General features: G+C 57.3%; 1 non-coding gene across 1 annotated transcript in view; it reads left to right on the forward strand.

Annotated features, from left to right (window-relative positions):
• The first annotated feature begins 9,099 nt into the window (after nt 1–9,099).
• LOC131869456 (5S ribosomal RNA) overlaps nt 9,100–9,174 on the forward strand; it is a 119-nt gene continuing 44 nt past the window's right edge. Inside the window, exon 1 of the ribosomal RNA XR_009367839.1 lies at nt 9,100–9,174. This exon is cut by the window's right edge and continues 44 nt beyond it. This is a non-coding gene — a ribosomal RNA (5S ribosomal RNA).

Below are 9,174 nucleotides of genomic sequence, written 5' to 3' on the forward strand. Positions count from 1 at the left end.
CAAGGCGGCCGAGGAGCCTCACCGCATAGCAATCGGGGTGCGAGGCGAGGGATGCGGCGAGAAGGACCCAACGGCTAGACGGAAGAGGCTTCAGGTCCGCCTCGGAATGGTCCAAGCATCGGACGCGCTTGGGGCGACTACCAGTGACAACCCCTTATCCCGCGACGCGTCCGATACACAGATAGTTCCAAGGCGGCCGAGGAGCCTCACCGCATAGCAATCGGGGTGCGAGGCGAGGGATGCGGCGAGAAGGACCCAACGGCTAGACGGAAGAGGCTTCAGGGCCGCCTCGGAATGGTCCAAGCATCGGACGCGCTTGGGGCGACTACCAGTGACAACCCCTTATCCCGCGACGCGTCCGATACACAGATAGTTCCAAGGCGGCCGAGGAGCCTCACCGCATAGCAATCGGGGTGCGAGGCGAGGGATGCGGCGAGAAGGACCCAACGGCTAGACGGAAGAGGCTTCAGGGCCGCCTCGGAATGGTCCAAGCATCGGACGCGCTTGGGGCGACTACCAGTGACAACCCCTTATCCCGCGATGCGTCCGATACACAGATAGTTCCAAGGCGGCCGAGGAGCCTCACCGCATAGCAATCGGGGTGCGAGGCGAGGGATGCGGCGAGAAGGACCCAACGGCTAGACGGAAGAGGCTTCAGGGCCGCCTCGGAATGGTCCAAGCATCGGACGCGCTTGGGGCGACTACCAGTGACAACCCCTTATCCCGCGACGCGTCCGATACACAGATAGTTCCAAGGCGGCCGAGGAGCCTCACCGCATAGCAATCGGGGTGCGAGGCGAGGGATGCGGCGAGAAGGACCCAACGGCTAGACGGAAGAGGCTTCAGGGCCGCCTCGGAATGGTCCAAGCATCGGACGCGCTTGGGGCGACTACCAGTGACAACCCCTTATCCCGCGACGCGTCCGATACACAGATAGTTCCAAGGCGGCCGAGGAGCCTCACCGCATAGCAATCGGGGTGCGAGGCGAGGGATGCGGCGAGAAGGACCCAACGGCTAGACGGAAGAGGCTTCAGGGCCGCCTCGGAATGGTCCAAGCATCGGACGCGCTTGGGGCGACTACCAGTGACAACCCCTTATCCCGCGACGCGTCCGATACACAGATAGTTCCAAGGCGGCCGAGGAGCCTCACCGCATAGCAATCGGGGTGCGAGGCGAGGGATGCGGCGAGAAGGACCCAACGGCTAGACGGAAGAGGCTTCAGGGCCGCCTGGGAATGGTCCATGCATCGCACGCGCTTGGGGCGACTACCAGTGACAACCCCTTATCCCGCGACGCGTCCGATACACAGATAGTTCCAAGGCGGCCGAGGAGCCTCACCGCATAGCAATCGGGGTGCGAGGCGAGGGATGCGGCGAGAAGGACCCAACGGCTAGACGGAAGAGGCTTCAGGGCCGCCTCGGAATGGTCCAAGCATCGGACGCGCTTGGGGCGACTACCAGTGACAACCCCTTATCCCGCGACGCGTCCGATACACAGATAGTTCCAAGGCGGCCGAGGAGCCTCACCGCATAGCAATCGGGGTGCGAGTCGAGGGATGCGGCGAGAAGGACCCAACGGCTAGACGGAAGAGGCTTCAGGGCCGCCTCGGAATGGTCCAAGCATCGGACGCGCTTGGGGCGACTACCAGTGACAACCCCTTATCCCGCGATGCGTCTGATACACAGATAGTTCCAAGGCGGCCGAGGAGCCTCACCGCATAGCAATCGGGGTGCGAGGCAAGGGATGCGGCGAGAAGGACCCAACGGCTAGACGGAAGAGGCTTCAGGGCCGCCTCGGAATGGTCCAAGCATCGGACGCGCTTGGGGCGACTACCGTTGCCAACCCCTTATCCCGCGATGCGTCTGATACACAGATAGTTCCGAGGCGGCCGAGGAGCCTCACCGCATAGCAATCGGGTTGCGAGGCAGATTATTGGGAAGGGAACCCCCTGGGATGCGGCTCAAGCAGTGCCCAAAGGGACTGGAATGCGGAATCACATCGAGAGACCCAAATGCTATACGAGGGCTCAAATCGAATTATCGATTTGGCCACGACATGGACGCATCGGAACGACTACCTTTGCCGAACCACTCGCAATTGCATCCATACCGAAACCAATAGACATTTCCGTTAGAGCCCTCGCATAGCATTCGGGAATCTCGCATGCCCCTCTAAATCGACCAATGCTGGCGCTCAACGAAAATCCGAGCGCTACCACCGTTCGAGCGCCAGCATTGGTCGAGTTAGAGGGGCACGGGGGAGAATGCTCCAGTCAACACCTCCCCTATATAAGTTATTTGTCCGATTCTCGCACAACCGTAGTCTGCCTCGTCGAATCAAACAACGGTCCCAGATTCCGACTTCCGTTCCGTAGAGACCCAAAAGCTAGATGGAGGCTCGCAAGAAAGAGAGTCGGCGCATAGCAATCGGGTTTCTCGAACGTTTAGGGACCGAGCTCACTTGCGGATAGGGCAAAATCCGCCAAGCAACCCAAAAGCTAGACGGGGGCTCGAATCGAATCGCCTAGGCGGCCACAACAACGACGTGTTGGATCGACTACCAGTGCCAAACCATTCAGCAAGACTAGTCTGTGTCGAGGCCGGATAGAGATTCTCAGAGAGCGCCCGTATAGCATTTAGGAGACCTGCCGCGTCCCTCACACTCGACAAATGGTGGTGCACGTTTATAAATCCGAGCGATCCCAACCCTTTCAAGCACCAACATCGGTCGAGATAGAGGGGCACGGAGGGGGCTGCGTGAGACAACACAGTCCCCTATATAAGTTATTTGTCCGATTCTCACACATCCGAAGAATGGTCATCAAATCGGACAACAGCCCAAACTTCCGACTTCCGTCCCAGAAAGCCCAAGAGCTATCTAAAACGTTCATGGCCGGAACTCGATCGCGGCTATACCAGTCCGCCAAGCAACCCAAAAGCTAGACTGGAGCTCTAGTCGAATCACCTCTGTGGCCATTGCAAGGACGTGTTGGAGCGACTACCATTGCCGAACCATTCCGCAGGTCGAGTCCATACCAAGGCCGCATAGAGATTCACGATGAGCTCCTGCATAGCAATCAGGAGACTTGCCGTGTCCATCACAATCGATAAATCCTGGTGCAATATTTTTGCATCCGAGCGCTCCAACCAGTCGAGCACCAGCATCAATCGACATAAACGGGCACGGGGGGAGGATGCTCGAGAACACTACCTCCCCTATATAAGTTATTTGTCCGATTCTCAAGCAGCCGAAGTCTGGTCATCGAATCGGGTCAAAGACCACAACTTCCGACTTTACCCACAATGCAAGTCATCGAATCGAACATCGGCCCCCGAGTCGGACTCCATGCGTATGTCAGGTCATCGGACCCAAATTCCGCCTTCCTGCGCATGGCGGGCCATCAATATCAACTCGGTCATCGGACCCAAACTCCGCCTTTCTGCGCATGGCACGCCTTCAAATCGGTCATCGGACCCAAATTCCGCCTTCCTGTGCATGGCGGGCCATCAACATCAACTCGGTCATCGGACCCAAATTCCGCCTTTCTGCGCATGGCACGCCATCAACTCGGTCATCGGACCCAAATTCCGCCTTCCTGCGCATGGCAGGTCATCGGACACAAATTCAGACCTCGCCAATATGCCTACGTATCGAATCGGTCATCGGACCCAACTTCCGACTTCATCCATACTGTAGGGTCTTTGAGGTTGGCGCGGTGCGCTCAACCCGGGGAGTCGACCCATCGAAGCATACACCTCCCCTATATAAGCTATTTGTCCGATTCCCACACCTGTGTAGTTTGCACCTCTGACCAGGACATCGACCCCAACTTCCGAACTCGACTGCAACGACGGCACCAGCGCCTTGGTGCGCACCTTGCGACGCACAGTCCCAACATTCGCCTTCCTGCACATGGCAGGTCATCGGACCCAAATTCCGACCTCGCGAGTATGCCTACATATCGAATCGGTCATCGGACACAACTTCCGACTTCATCCATACCGTAGGGTCTTTGAGGTTGGCGCGGTGCGCTCAACCCGGGGAGTCGACCCAACGAAGCATACACCTCCCCTATATAAGCTATTTGTCCGATTCCCACACCTGTGTAGTTTGCACCTCCGATCAGGACATCGACCCCAACTTCCGAACTCGCCTGCAACGACCGAACCAGCGCCTTGGTGCGCACCTTGCAACGCACAGTGCCAACATTCGCCTTCCTGCACATGGCAGGTCATCGGACCCAAATTCCGACCTCGCGAGTATGCCTACATATCGAATCGGTCATCGGACCCAACTTCCGACTTCATCCATACCGTAGGGTCTTTGAGGTTGGCGCGGTGCGCTCAACCCGGGGAGTCGACCCAACGAAGCATACACCTCCCCTATATAAGCTATTTGTCCGATTCCCACACCTGTGTAGCTTGCACCTCCGATCAGGACATCGACCCCAACTTCCGAACTCGACTAAAAAGACCGCACCAGCACCTTGGTGTGCACCTTGCAACGCACAGTGCCAACATTCGCCTTCCTGCACATGGCAGGTCATCGGACCCAAATTCCGACCTCATGAGCATACCTACTAATCGAATCGGTCATCGGACCCAACTTCCGACTTCATCCATACCGTAGGGTCTTTGAGGTTGGCGCGGTGCGCTCAACCTGGGGAGTCGACCCATCGAAGCATACACCTCCCCTATATAAGCTATTTGTCCGATTCCGACACCTGTGTAGTTTGCACCTCCGCTCAGGACATCGACCCCAACTTCCGAACTCGCCTGCAACGACCGAACCAGCGCCTTGGTGCGCACCAAAAGTGCGCACTTTTGGAGGGCACTTTTGTGCGCTCCAAAGGTGCGCACTTTTGGAGGGCACTTTTGTGCGCTCCAAAGGTGCGCACTTTTGGAGGGCACTTTTTGGAGGGCACTTTTGTGCGCTCCAAAGGTGCGCACTTTTGGAGGGCACTTTTTGGAGGGCACTTTTCTGCGCTCCAAAGGTGCGCACTTTTGGAGGGCACTTTTTGGAGGGCACTTTTCTGCGCTCCAAAGGTGCGCACTTTTGGAGGGCACTTTTTGGAGGGCACTTTTCTGCGCTCCAAAGGTGCGCACTTTTGGAGGGCACTTTTTGGAGGGCACTTTTCTGCGCTCCAAAGGTGCGCACTTTTGGAGGGCACTTTTGTGCACTCCAAAGGTGCACACTTTTGGAGGGCACTTTTTGGAGGGCACTTTTCTGCACTCCAAAGGTGCGCACTTTTGGAGGGCACTTTTTGGAGGGCACTTTTGTGCGCTCCAAAGGTGCGCACTTTTGGAGGGCACTTTTTGGAGGGCACTTTTGTGCGCTCCAAAGGTGCGCACTTTTGGAGGGCACTTTTGTGCACTCCAAAGGTGCGCACTTTTGGAGGGCACTTTTCCTGCGCTCCAAAGGTGCACACCTAGGTGAGCACCTTCGACCACACCTTGTAGCACACCAAACTCTGACTTTCGACTTCATCCGCAATGCAGGGTCTTTGAGGTTGGCGCAATGCGCACAACCAGGGGAGTCGACCCATCAAACCCAACACCTCCCCTATATAAGCTATTTGTCTGATTCTCATACATGCGTAGCCTGCAGGAGCAATTAGGACATCGACCCCAACTTTCGGCTTCTAAACGAAAACAAGGTCTTTGAGGTTGGTGTAATGCGAACAACTAGGGGAGTCAACCCATCAAACCCAACACCTCCCCTATATAAGCTATTTGTCTGATTCTCATACATGTGTAGTCTACAGGAGCAATTAGGACATCGACCCCAACTTTTGACTTCTTAACGAAAACAAGGTCTTTGAGGTTGACGTAATGCGCACAACCAGGGGAGTCGACCCATCAAACCCAACACCTCCCCTATATAAGCTATTTGTCCGATTCTCATACATGTGTAGCCTACAGGAGCCATTAGGACATTGACCCCAACTTTTGACTTCTTAACGAAAACAAGGTCTTTGAGGTTGGCGTAATGCGCACAACCAAGGGAGTTGACCCATCAAACCCAACACCTCCCCTATATAAGCTATTTGTCTGATTCTCATACATGTGTAGCCTGCAACAACGATTAGGACATCCACCCCAACTTCTGAATTCGTCTGCGTTGACCGCACCAAAGGTGCACGCCTTGGTGCTCACCAAAATCCGACTTCCGACTTCTTCTGCTATGCGGGGTCTTTGAGGTTGGCGCAGTGCGCACAACCAGGGGAGTCAACCCACCGAATGCAACACCTCCCCTATATAAGCTATTTGTCTGATTCTCATACATGCGTAGACTGCAGCAATGATTAGGACATCCACCCCAACTTTTGACTTCTTAAACAAGACAGGGTCTTTGAAGTTGGTGCAGTGCACACAACCAGGGGAGTCGACCCATCAAACGCAACACCTCCCCTATATAAAGCTATTTGTCCGATTCTCATACGTGTAGTCTGCAGCAGCGATTAGGACATCGACCCCAACTTCCGAATTCGTTTGCATTGACCGCACCAAAGGTGCACGCCTTGGTGTGCACCTTGGAGTGCACTTTGGTGCTCACCTCGGTGCACACTTTGGTGTGCACCTCGGTGTGCACCAAAGGTGCGCACCTTGGAGCGCACCAAAGGTGTACACTTTGGAGCGCACCACATAGGGTCTTTGAGAGGTTGGCGCAGTGCGCACACCAAGGTGGGTGTTGAGGTGCGTGCCGAGGTGGGTGGGTGCTAGGGTGCGCTCCATGGTGGGTGCCAGGGTGGGTGCGTGCTAGGGTGGATTCCAAAGAGGGTCATAGGGTGGGTGCCAAGGTGGGTTGGTGATATAGTGGGTTCAAAGGTGGGTACTAGGGTGGGTTCCAAGGTGGGTCACAAGTTGGGTGCCAGGATGCGTGGGTGTTAGGTTGGGTGCCAAGGTGGGCTCCTGCGTGGGTGGGTGCTAGGGTGGGTTTCAAGGTGGACGCGAGGGCGGGTGCCAAGGTGGGTAACAAGTTGGGTGTTAGGATGGGTGAGTGCTAGAGTGGGTGCCAAGGTGGGTGGGTGCTAAGGTGGATGCCAAGGTGGTTCACAGGGTGGGTGGGTTCTAGGGTGAGTTCCAAGGTGGGTCACAGGTTTAGTGCTAGGGTGCGTGTCAAGGCGGGTGTCGAGGTGCCTGGGTGCTAGGGTGTGGATGCCAATGTGGGTCATAGGGTGGGTACTAGGGTGGGCTGCAATGTGGGTGCCAAGGTGGGTAACATGCTCGGTTGGTTCTAAATTGGGTGTCAGGGTGGGTGGGTGCTAAGGTGGATGCCAAGGTGGGTGAGAAGGTGGGTGATAGGTTGAGTGGTAGGATGGGTGGGTGCCAAGATGGGTCACAGGGTGGGTGCAAGGGTGGGTAGGTGCTAGGGTTGGTGTCAGGGTGGGTGGGTGCTAGGTTGGGTTCCAAGGTGGGTGCGAGGGTGAGTGTCAAGGTGGGTCACAGGTTAGGTGCTAGGATGGGTGAGTGCTAGGGTGCAAAGGTGCCAGGGTGGGTGCTAGGATGGGTCGATGCTAGGGTGAGTGGCAAGGTGGGTCCACAAGTGTCAAGGTGGGTGCCGAGGTGGGTGCCAACTTGGGTTCCAAGGTGGGTGCCAAGTGGGCGACTGCTATGGTGGATGCCAAGGTGGGTCACGGGGTGGGTGCCAAGTTGCTAGGTTGTGTTCCAAGGTGGGTGCCAACGTGGCTGCTAGGGTGCGTGGGTTAAAGGGTGTGTCACAACGTGGGTGCCAGGATGGGTGCGCACCCACACTGGCCAAGACGGGTGCAAGGTTGGGTTCCAAGCCCGGTCACAGGCTGGGTGCTAGGATGGGTGGGTGCCAAGGTGGGCACCAGGGTGGGTGCACCCACCCTGGCCAAGGTGGGTCACGGGGTGGGTCCTAGGGTGGGTAACGGGGTGGGTACTAAGGTGCGTGCCAAGGTGGGTCATGGGGTGGGTGCCAAGGTGGGCACCAGGGTGGGTGTGCACCAACCCTAGCCAGGGTAGGTCACGGGGTGGTTGTCGGGGTGGGCGTCAAGGAGCCAAGGTGGGTGGCAAGTAGCCAAGTTGCGTGCCAAGGTGGGTGTCGGGGTGGGTGCCAAGGATCCAAGGTGGGTGCCAAGGAACCAAGGTGGGTGTCTGGGTGGGTGCCGAGGTGGGAGCCAGGGTGGGTCCCAAGGTGAGTGCAAAGGTGGGTGCCAGGGTCAAGGTGAGTGCCAATGTGGGTTCCAAGGTGCCAGGGTCAGGGTGAGTGCCAATGTGGGTTCAAAGGTGCTAAGTTGGGTGCGAGGTTGGGTGCGAGGGTGGGTGGGTGCCAAGGTGTGCTAGGTGGAAGCCCGGGTGGGTCGGCATCCCATGGGTGTCGAGTTGGGTGCCTGATGGGTGCTTCTTGTCAAGTTTTAGTCGTCGGGACTCATTTCGAGCCTTAGAGGTCATTTCTTGTCCGGTTGCCCTGTCTTCGACCTGGGAACCCAATTTTGGTCCTCGGGTCCCATTTTTTTTTGTCTCGCATCCCACTTTTGGCCTGTGGCCTTTTCGGGGTCGATTCTCGTTTTGGGCATCAGAGCATGTTTCTTCTCCTAAAACCCAATATTTGTTTATTAAGTCTCGGAACACATTTTTGTTCTCGTGGACCCATCATGGGTCTTGGAACGCATTTGTGGTCCTTGGGTCCCATTTTGCATCCCGAAACTTGTGTTTTGGTGCTTGATCCCTATTTTGGGTGCCCACCTTGCACCAAGTGCGCACCCGGGGCAAACCGAGCGCCTTGGTGCACCGGGGCAAGATCGAGCGTGCACCCGAGGCGCCCCGAACATGCACCAAGGTGCACTCGGCCCACATGTGAGCGCAGGTCGTTGCGCCCGAGGTGGTGTGTGGGCACCGCGTTGCAGACGGGACACTGCACGCACACGACGCCCCGTCCAGGTGCACGCACGTAGGCCGGGCCGGGTGCACACCCGACGCCCTAGCAAGGTGCGCGCACCCGGGCAGGGCTCACACTTGGCGAACGGGGCGCACTTCGCGAGGGAGGGTGTGCACCTCGACGGGGGTGGGTGGCCGGGGTGGATTCGCACGTGGGTCGCGGTTTGCTAAGTACACACTGCGACAAGCTCATAACGGGTGCGATCATACCAGCGTTAGTGCACCGGATCCCATCAGAACTCCGCAGTTAAGCGCGCTTGGGCCGGAGTAG

This window comes from Cryptomeria japonica, unplaced genomic scaffold (assembly GCF_030272615.1).
Source record: "Cryptomeria japonica unplaced genomic scaffold, Sugi_1.0 HiC_scaffold_247, whole genome shotgun sequence".
Lineage (NCBI taxonomy): Eukaryota > Viridiplantae > Streptophyta > Pinopsida > Cupressales > Cupressaceae > Cryptomeria > Cryptomeria japonica.